Source organism: Pan troglodytes, chromosome 1 (genome assembly GCF_028858775.2).
Source record: "Pan troglodytes isolate AG18354 chromosome 1, NHGRI_mPanTro3-v2.0_pri, whole genome shotgun sequence".
NCBI lineage: Eukaryota > Metazoa > Chordata > Mammalia > Primates > Hominidae > Pan > Pan troglodytes.
In genome coordinates this window covers 36,288,204-36,297,530 of record NC_072398.2, presented here as the reverse complement: position 1 = coordinate 36,297,530, position 9,327 = coordinate 36,288,204, and the positions used below count along the sequence as shown (strand labels likewise).

Here is a 9,327-nt window from a genome sequence, read left to right as displayed (position 1 = left end):
TGTTTAGCCATTTTCTTCATGTATTCATCCATTTGTTTGTTTCAGTTATTAAGCCCCTCCTATAGGCTGCCCACTAGTCTAGGTTCCTAGGTTACAAAGATGAATAAGATATGATCTTTGCCCTCAGTTCACAATTTAATCATGGAGATAGCCAAGTGGACAAATAATTTCATAGCAATGTGAGAAGTGCTATTGTTAGAGGAACCCCTGCTTACCAGGCCTCTGGTTTAATAAAACATGACTAGAGGCTGGGCACAATAGCTGACGCCTGTAATCCCAGCACTTTGGGAGGCTGAGACAGGCAGATTACTTGAGGTCAGGAGTTCAAGACCAGCCTGGCCAACATGGCAAATCCACATCTCTACTAAAATACAAAAAAATCATTCAGGCGTGGTGGAACACACCTATGATCCTAGCTGCTCAGGAGGCTAAGACACAAGAATCACTTGAACCCAGGAGGCTGAAGTGGCAGTGAGCCGAGATCGCACCACTACACTCCAGCCTGGGCGACAGAGCAAGACTCTGTCCCCACCCCCCTACAAAAAAGAAAACATGACTAGAGTGACCCCATCTTAAAGTGAATAGCTAGGCACTCACAAGGCAGTTATAATATTAATACTTATGGTCTGAAAATAGCCATAAGTATTATAATTACAAAATATTCACACCTGTAATCCTAGCCCTTTGTGAGGCTGAGGCATGTGGATCGCTTGAGGCCAGGAGCTTGAGACCAGCCTGGCTCACATGGCAAAACCCTGTCTCTACTAAAATATTAATGGTTTAAAAAGCTGGGTGTGGTGGCGCATGCCTGTAATCCCAGCTACTCAAGAGGCTGAGGCATGAAAATCGCTTGAACCTGGGAGGTGGTAGTTGCAGTGAGCCAAGATGGTGCCACTGCATTCCAGCCTGAGCAACAGTGAGACTCTGTCTCAAAAAAAAAAAAAAAAATTATGGTCATGCAGGACATCTCCCACTAAGCCTGCAGAATGTCCAGATGTCCTGAGTGCAGCCCACTTCACTCAAAGATAACATTAATGAGTAGGCTTAGTTTGAAGGATTAATGGTCCTTATAGCACCAATAGCCTTGACCTTTAGTGAGCATATCTGCACATTCCAAGTTTAATCATAGCTCCTTATAGTTTCTTCTAAGTAGAGACACTACCCAAGGACAGTGTGTTCCTCCTGCTTTCTGAGGACTTACTACTCTCTAACAGAGTAGTTCTAATAAACTTTCTTCCTTCACTGTGCTCTGTGACTCCTCTCCAATTCTTCCCTGTGCTAGACCCAAGGACTGGCTCTTGGAGTCTCTTTTCCAGCAACACTATAGCAATATAGAACAAAGTACTATAAACCAGTTCGTTGACACTTTCACATATTCCTTTTGAGTATAGCTACCTGTGTACGTGTTTTCCATCTTTAGAAATTGCAAGCCTTTTGAGAACAAACCAATTTTAGTTTGTTTTTGCATCTTCTACATAGTCTGAAACAAGGCCTGCAATATGATATGCTTTCAATTTTTTTTTTTTTTTTTGAGACAGAGTCTCACGCTGTCACCCAGGCTGGAGGGCAGTGGTGCAATCTCGGCTCACTGCAACCTCCGCTTCCCGAGTTCAAGCGATTCTCCTGCCTCAGCCTCCCAAGTGGCTGCTATTACAGGTGCCCACCACCACAACCAGCTAATTTTTTTGTATTTTTAGTAGAGACGGGGTTTCACCATGTTGTCCAGGCTGGTCTCGAACTCCTGACCTCGTGATCCGCCCTCCTCGGCCTCCCAAAGTGCTGGGGTTACAGGTATGAGCCACCGTGCTCAGCCTCAAATATTTTTAAATAAGTGAATGGAGGCAGTAAGTCTTAAACTGACTGCAATAGAGAAAAATATTTATCTTTCAATCTGCAATGGCTATTGGATATCACATACCTTTCCACATTTTTTTTTCTAAATGAGTCCCACTCTGTTGCCCAGGCTGGAGTGCAGTGGCACGATCTCGGCTCACTGCAACCTCTACCTCCTAGGTTCAAGTGATTCTCTTGCCCCAGCCTCCTGAGTAGCTGGGATTACAGGCACCCGCCACCACGCCCGGCTTATTTTTTGTATTTTTAGTGGAGATAGGGTTTCGCCATGTTGACCAGGCAGGTCTTGAACTCCTGATCTCAGGTGATCCACCTGCCTCAGCCTCCCAAAGTGCTAGGATTACAAGTGTGAGCCACCGAGCCCAGCCTCCTTTCCACAGTTTTTTGAGAAACATATTTTTCTCCTTTAACTTATAAATCTACTAAATACCATCCAGAGATTTCCTAATGTTGAACCATTCTGAAAAATAGGAATAAACTCTTTTGGCCTGGAACAAGTCTTTCTGCATTCTATAGGAACACCCTCTCCCCTCAACTGAAAGGCAAAAAGAGATCTGCTGCCTCCCTCCCCACACTGCCACAGCATATGGTGACCTTCCTTACTAAAGGAAATGGTTCGTATTCTAGCTCCTTTTTTTTCTTTTCTTTCTTTCTTTCTTTTTTTTCTTTAATTTTTTTTTTAGGTTAGAGCAGAAGTTTAATAAGCAAAAGGAAGAAAGCTGTCTGGATGAGAGAGGGGTCCCAGAAAGATGGGTTGCCCTCTTATTCTAGCTCTTGTCTTTATTTGAGTAAGAATCAGATGAAATTGTCTTATTCTTTAAAGAATTGTTATCGGCTCTTTTCTTTCATTATTTTGTAACTAAGAGTTCATTTAATCACCTTGCTGCTTGCTCTTTATCTCTGGTTCACTATTTTCCTGTCGTAATTCCCTCTGTACTTTGCTGTTGCACATTTCCTTCCCCTCTCCAAGCCCGCCTTCTAAACTAAACATGAAAAGGAATCCCATTTTTGCATGGTCAAGCTACACTCATACTTCAGAGTTTAATTTCTTGCCTTTGCCCTTTCTTGCCCTTTTGTGCTTTTGACAAAATACTTCAAAGCAGCATATGTAAATTTTCATTTCATTTATAGGATCTGAGTAACTTAGAAAGGGTTTCCAGAGACTGTTCTATGCTTGTTAGAGCTTAGCTTTTCAAGCATAGGCAAATCTCACTGTCCTTTATAAATTATGACAAAGTCAGTACTGATGATTACAGAGTCAGTAAAAAAGATAAAATGGAAAGAGATGAGATAATTCAAAGATTACCAGTGCTACAAGTTTAAACGTAGGACTCTAAGCAAAAATATCCTAATAGGACCTCCTGAAACCCTTCCTCTTTGGCTAATTCTGAAACACACATATCTCCAAAAAAGATGACTTCTTTAGTGAGCATTCCTGTAATTCATGAAAATCTGTAGTATTTATGCCTTAGGTATTAAAAATGGTGCAACGATAACTTCTCATTTCTCAGTTTAGTAGTTTAAGTTATACATATTGAGGCTAGGCACAGTGGCTCACGCCTGTAATCCCAGCACTTTGGGAGGCTGAGGCAGGTGGATCTCTTGAGGTCAGGAGTTCGAGAGCAGCCTGGCCAACATGGTGAAACCCTGCCTCTACTAAAAACACAAAAATTAGCTGGTCTTTGTGGCATGCACCTGTGGTCCCAGCTACTCAAGAGGCTGAAGGAGGAGAATCACTTCAACCCAGGAGGTGGAGGTTGCAGTGAGCTGAGATTGTGCCACTGCACTCCAGCCTGGGCAACAAGGCGAGATTCCGTCTCAAAAAAAGTTGTACATGTTGAGAACCTTGCCTAGCATGTAAGAACAGAAAGTGTTAAGAGCCTAATGTGTGTACAAGACTTTTCTGTGGATTACTTCTGAGGCCCAAGTAATTTAACTAAATTGTATAAATTCTCACAGCTAATGTGTGATACATTTAGAACTATAATACCCTGACTTCCATCCCAGCACTGTTTTCCAAATATCAAATGCCTCCCAGTCTGCCACCTACATGAGCTTAAGTGACATCCTTCACAGGCCATCCTTAGAGTATTGCAAATCAGGAACTCTGAATTGGGGGCCTGGCCTCTGAGTGTACAAGCAATAACTGAGGGAAGTATTAGGGAGGGAGAAGGGATCTTGTGGTTCACATGGATGGACGTTAGGTTGGTTGTTTTTGTTTTTTTTTGTTTTTGGTCATCCCATATGTGAGTTCCCTTTGTGTGGGGAATGCCTCACCTTATTAAGCAAACCTGCTTCCCACTATAGAAGTTAAAACTGCCAAGCAATCACTTTCCAGCCCCTCTTGCAACCAGGACACTGATCTTAAAAAGCCAGGACTGAGCTTACTGCATGCTCACAAGTGTGGGTAGTGTGGCAGGGATTTTAATGGCAATATTCTGAGCCTAGCTTGCAGAAGGTGGCAGTGTGTTAGCCACACAGTCTATGCCCAGTGTCTGTGGCAGTGGAGTCTCTATGGTTCTTGTACACTGGCATGAGTTTGTTTTGTCATCCCTCCTGGAAATTTTATGAACTATTCAATATCCTTCAGTAAATTCCTTTTCTGCTTAAATTAGCCAAATTTGGCTGGGCACAGTGGCTTGTGCTTATAATCCCAGCACTTTGGGGGGCCAAGGCGGGAGGATCACTTGAACCTAGGAGTTCAAGACCAGCCTGAGCAACATAGGGAGACTCGGTCTCTACAAAACATTTAAAAACTTGCCAGGCATGGTGGTGCATGCCTGTGTTCCCAGCTACTTGAGAGGCTGAGGTAGAAGGATCGCTTGGGCCCAGGAGGTCGAGGCTACAGTGAGCCATGATTGTGTCACTGCACTCCAGCCTGGGTGACAGAGCAAGATTCTGTTAAAAAAATAAAATAATAATAATAATAATAAATTAGCTAAATTTTGTTTCTGATGCTTGCCTTTTTTTTTTTTTTTTCTTGAGACAGAGTCTTTCTCTGTCACCCAGGCTGGAGTGCACTGGTGCGATCTTGGCTCACTGCGACCTCTGCCTCCTGGGTTCGAGCAATTCTCCTGCCTCAGCCTCCTGAGTAGTTGGGATTACAGGTGCCCACCACCATGCCCAGCTAATCGTTGTGTTTTTAGTAGAGATGGGGTTTCTCCATGTTGGTCAGGCTGGTCTCGAACACCTGGCCTCAGGTGATCCACCCGCCTCGGCCTGGGCGGGTGGGATTACAGGTGTGAGTCACCACGCCCAGTCGTGATGCTTGCATTTTTAAGAACCCTGTTTAATGAGAAAATCAATACCCTGAAGTAGTTGTCATCAAGAGACCCTTAGGAAAATGAAGGAAAATAGGAAAGAAGGAAGAGAGGGAAATCTGGGATTGGTTATATAGCCTGCATAGGTCTCCAGGCAGCAAAATTCCAATTAATTTAAAGGATGAGACACTGGAAGGATATGGAAGATGCTGATCATACTTGTGAAAGCATTTTAAATTCTTATGGCAAGAAGGATATGTATTGACTTGGGGGCAACCAAGGGATACACTGCAATGAACACTGTTTAATATTTTGGGTCTACTTTTCATATAATAAAGTGAGAAAGCCCTCATTTTATGAGGCAGGACCCATCTTCCACCCTAGAGACTAAAAATGCCAAATATTTAATTTCCCAGTGTTCCTCATTATTATGGCAAATACATGACTTAAGTTCCACCAATCAGAGGTACACAGCCCAGATTTTGAGTCAGAAGCCAGGAATATAAAGAAATCAACTGCATGGGACTTTGTGCTGGTGTGGGAAGTAGCAGCTGCACCCATTTTCAGAGGCAGTGGTGGCACTGATCCTAGTAGCTGTATCCAGTGTCCCAAGGCAGTGAGTCTTCATGGACCAGCCTTGTGACCTGATTTGGGGCACTGTTTCTAGCTCTATAACCTACAAACCTGGTTTTTGGCCCTCTTGGAGATTATGTGAGCTACCTAATATATTAATAAATTTGTATGCTTAAATTAGTCAAGGTTGGTTTCTGTTTCTTGAAACTAAACTCTGACTGATAGGGAAGGCAATCAGTCCACAAAACTCCACCATTCCCAAGACCAAAACTTACCTTCCTCTCTTTCACTCCCATCTTTCATGTATTTTGAGGCTTCTTTCCTGATTTTAAAATGTCAGGATAGGGAATAAGAACTTTGAATTTTCCAGGAATTGCTTAACCTCAACCCCAGAGATGGTCTTGAGCCATTAAACCCTTAGGGGTAGTTATGCCTTGCAATTCATCAATAGCCACAATTCACTGTTTATGTAATACTCCTGTCATTATAAAAAGCCCTCTTGTTGAGGCCGGGAGTTGTGGTCATGCCTGTAATCCCAGCAGTTTGGGAGGCTAAGGAGGGAGGATCACTTGAGATAGAGTTCCAGACCAGCCTGGCCAAATGGTGAAACCCATCTCTACTAAAAATACAAAAAGTAGCCAGGCATGGTGGGTGTGCCTGTAGTCCCAGCTACTCCGGAGGCTGAGGCACGAGAATCACTTGAACCCGGGAGGCGGGGGTTGAAGTAAGATGAGATCAAGCCACTGAACCCCAGCCTGGGTGACTGAGCAAGACTCTGTTAAAAAAAAAAAATCCTTTTGTTGGAAACTCAGAAGAAAAGTCAGTAGTCAGGAATTAATTTGACCAGAAAGAATACACCCGTTGGAATCAAACAAAGAATCGAGTCTGTGAAATTGTAGCACAAAACCCCACACAAAACAAGTCCTAGGGGAACTTCTCCCCAATCCCCAAAGGTCACAAGAGATCTCCAATAACCCCATTTCCCAAGGTTCCTCTCTGGGTTTGAGGTGTGTCACACAGCTACCTCTACCACCACAACAAAGCTTGCCAATGCAATACTGTCACCAAACAGAAAATTACTGGACTGACTAACACATATTATCGGGGAAGCCCATTTTAACAGGGGCCTTCTGAAATCAGTAGCTTCCTACAGAAGGACTCTACATGCAAATATCATTTGAATCTGCTTCCTCTCACTTTCTTATCTGGGACCCAAATGGAAACATTTATTATTGATGTAATTTAAGAAGCCTAAAAACGATCATTGAAATATCTAGTTTCCTGTCTGTGCCAGGGCGACACATGGTCCACACCAAACAATAGAGATGCTCAGGCTGTGCCCTCAGGGACCAAATGGGAGACAACAGCACCTGCGGGGACAGAGAGCCCAGACATCAAGCTCTTTGGGAAGTGGAGCACCCATGATGTGCATGCAGATCAATAACATTTCCCTGCAGGATTACATTGCAGTGAAGAAGTATGCCAAGCACCTGCCTCACAGTGCAGGGTAGTATGCCGCCAAACGCTTCCGCAAAGCTCAGCACCCCACTGTGGAGTGCCGCACTCACTCCATGATGACGCACGGCCGCAACAACTGCAAGAAACTCGTGACCTTGCGCATCGCCAAGTATGCCTTCGAGACCATTCACCTGCTCACAGGAGAGGACTCTCTGCAGGTCCTGGTGAACGCCATCATCGACAGTGGTCCCCGGGAGGACTCCACACGTATTGGGCGAGCCGAGCCTGGGCCGTGAGACCACAGGCTGTGGAAGTGTCCCCATTGTGCCGTGTGAATCAGGCCATCTGGCTGTTGTGCACAGGTGCTCGTGAGGCCCTTTGGGGCAGCCCCACGAAAAAGAGAAGAGAAGAAAGAGAAAGAGAAAGAAAGATCAAAAACTGTTAATAAAATAGCAATTTGGTTTTCTTTTTCTGTGTGGGTTTTTTTTTTTTTTTGAGATGGGGTCTCACTTGACAGAGCGACGATCCAGGCTGGAATGCAGTGGCGCCATCTTGGCTCACTGCAACCTCTGCCTCCCTGGCCCAAGCCATCCTCCCACCTCAGCCTCCCAAGTAGCTGGGACCACAGGCACAAGCCACCATGCCTGGCTAATTTTTGTATTTTTGGAAGAGACAGGGTTTCGCCATGTTACCCAGGCTGGTCTTGAACTCCTGAGCTCAAGCAATCATCTCACCTCAGCCTACCAAAGTGCTGGGATTACAGGCATGAGCCATTGTAGCCAGACACAAAATTTGTTTTTATTTAAATGTTATTAATTTATGTTTAGGGACAGGGTCTCGCCGTGTTGCCCAAGCTTGTCTTGAACTCCTGGCCTCAAGCAATCCTCCAGCCTCAGCCTTCCAAAGTGCTGGAATTACAGGCATGAGCCACCACACCCAGCCACAAATAGCAAATTTCTTACAATTCCTCCAGAGTGCCAGTCAGCCTTGCTCTTTACTAAATTTCCCAGAAGCCTACCAAGGCTGCCCTGTGGATTTCCTGAGCCACCTGGTAGAGCTGAGGATAATGGGTTTCATGTGGGGCCCGCTCTACTCCTCTCTGGTTCTCAAGGGCACGGGCAAGGCCAGAGTCCATCCACCCCAGTGGAATTCAGAGAGTGGGGAATTGGGAATCACGAGCATTGGCCTGGGTCTTTCAGATGCCAGAGAATCCCCCAGTATAAGGTAAAGGGTTATTTTGGGGGACAGCTTCTGTGATGGTTAATTTGATGTGTCAACTTGGTGAGGCTACATTACTCAGCTAGTTGGTTAAACATTATTCTAGATGTTTCTGTGAAGGTATATTGTAAATTAGATTAACGTTTAAATCAGTGGACTGTGAGTGAAGCACGTTACCCTCTGTAAAGTGGGTTGGCTTCATCCAATCAGTCGAAGGCCTTAGAAATAGAAAAAGACTGACCTCCCCAAGCAAGAAGGAATTCCACCAGCAGACTGCCTTTGGGCTTTGCAGGGAGCCAGGGCAGAAAAGGAGGAAAGTGTCTGTGATTTAGTGCTACTGAGGAAACCCATGCATTGACAGATATGAAACACTCCTGGGAGGGGGTAGAGAGCATATGGACTTTCTGCCATTTCAGGTAAGGTCAGAGTCCCAATGGATATATTGTCTTGTGACTTTTGAGTTTCTGGTTTTAGCCTGAGACTGTTTTAGGGTGTATAGAGGAGGATAAAGTAGAAAATGCCTAAGGTGGTGTTAGAAATGCAAAATGCTTGTTCCCCAGTGCAGCAAAGAAATAGCACTCCAACATAAATTTAATTTTCTCAGCAAGGCAATTTTTACTTTCTGCAGAAAGTGTGCCCTTCACAGATGGAACAATGGTGAGAGCATACCTGGACAGGGGAAGGGAAGGAGTTATTCCTGATGCAGGTAGCTCCTACTGCTGTGTCGTTCCCCTATTGGCTTAGGTTGGACAGCACAGTCTAAGCTAATTCCGATTGGCTATTTTAAAAAGAGCAGGAGTACGAGCCGGAGTGGCAGCATGAGTAGTTTGGTGGGAAAGATGGTTAGGAACAGGTAACTAAGGTGATTTAGGTCAGACTGGGTGACCAGGCGTGACTCAGGTCAGAGCAGGTGACCGGAATGAGTCAGGATGAAGCAGGTGACCAGGGGAACAGATGTGAATTACTA

The 9,327-nt window shown here is 44.7% G+C and overlaps 1 pseudogene; it reads left to right on the top strand.

Moving 5' to 3' along the window:
* Positions 1-6,939: 6,939 nt before the first annotated feature.
* LOC134809588 (small ribosomal subunit protein uS7-like) lies at positions 6,940-7,653 on the top strand (annotated as a pseudogene).
* Positions 7,654-9,327: the final 1,674 nt, after the last annotated feature.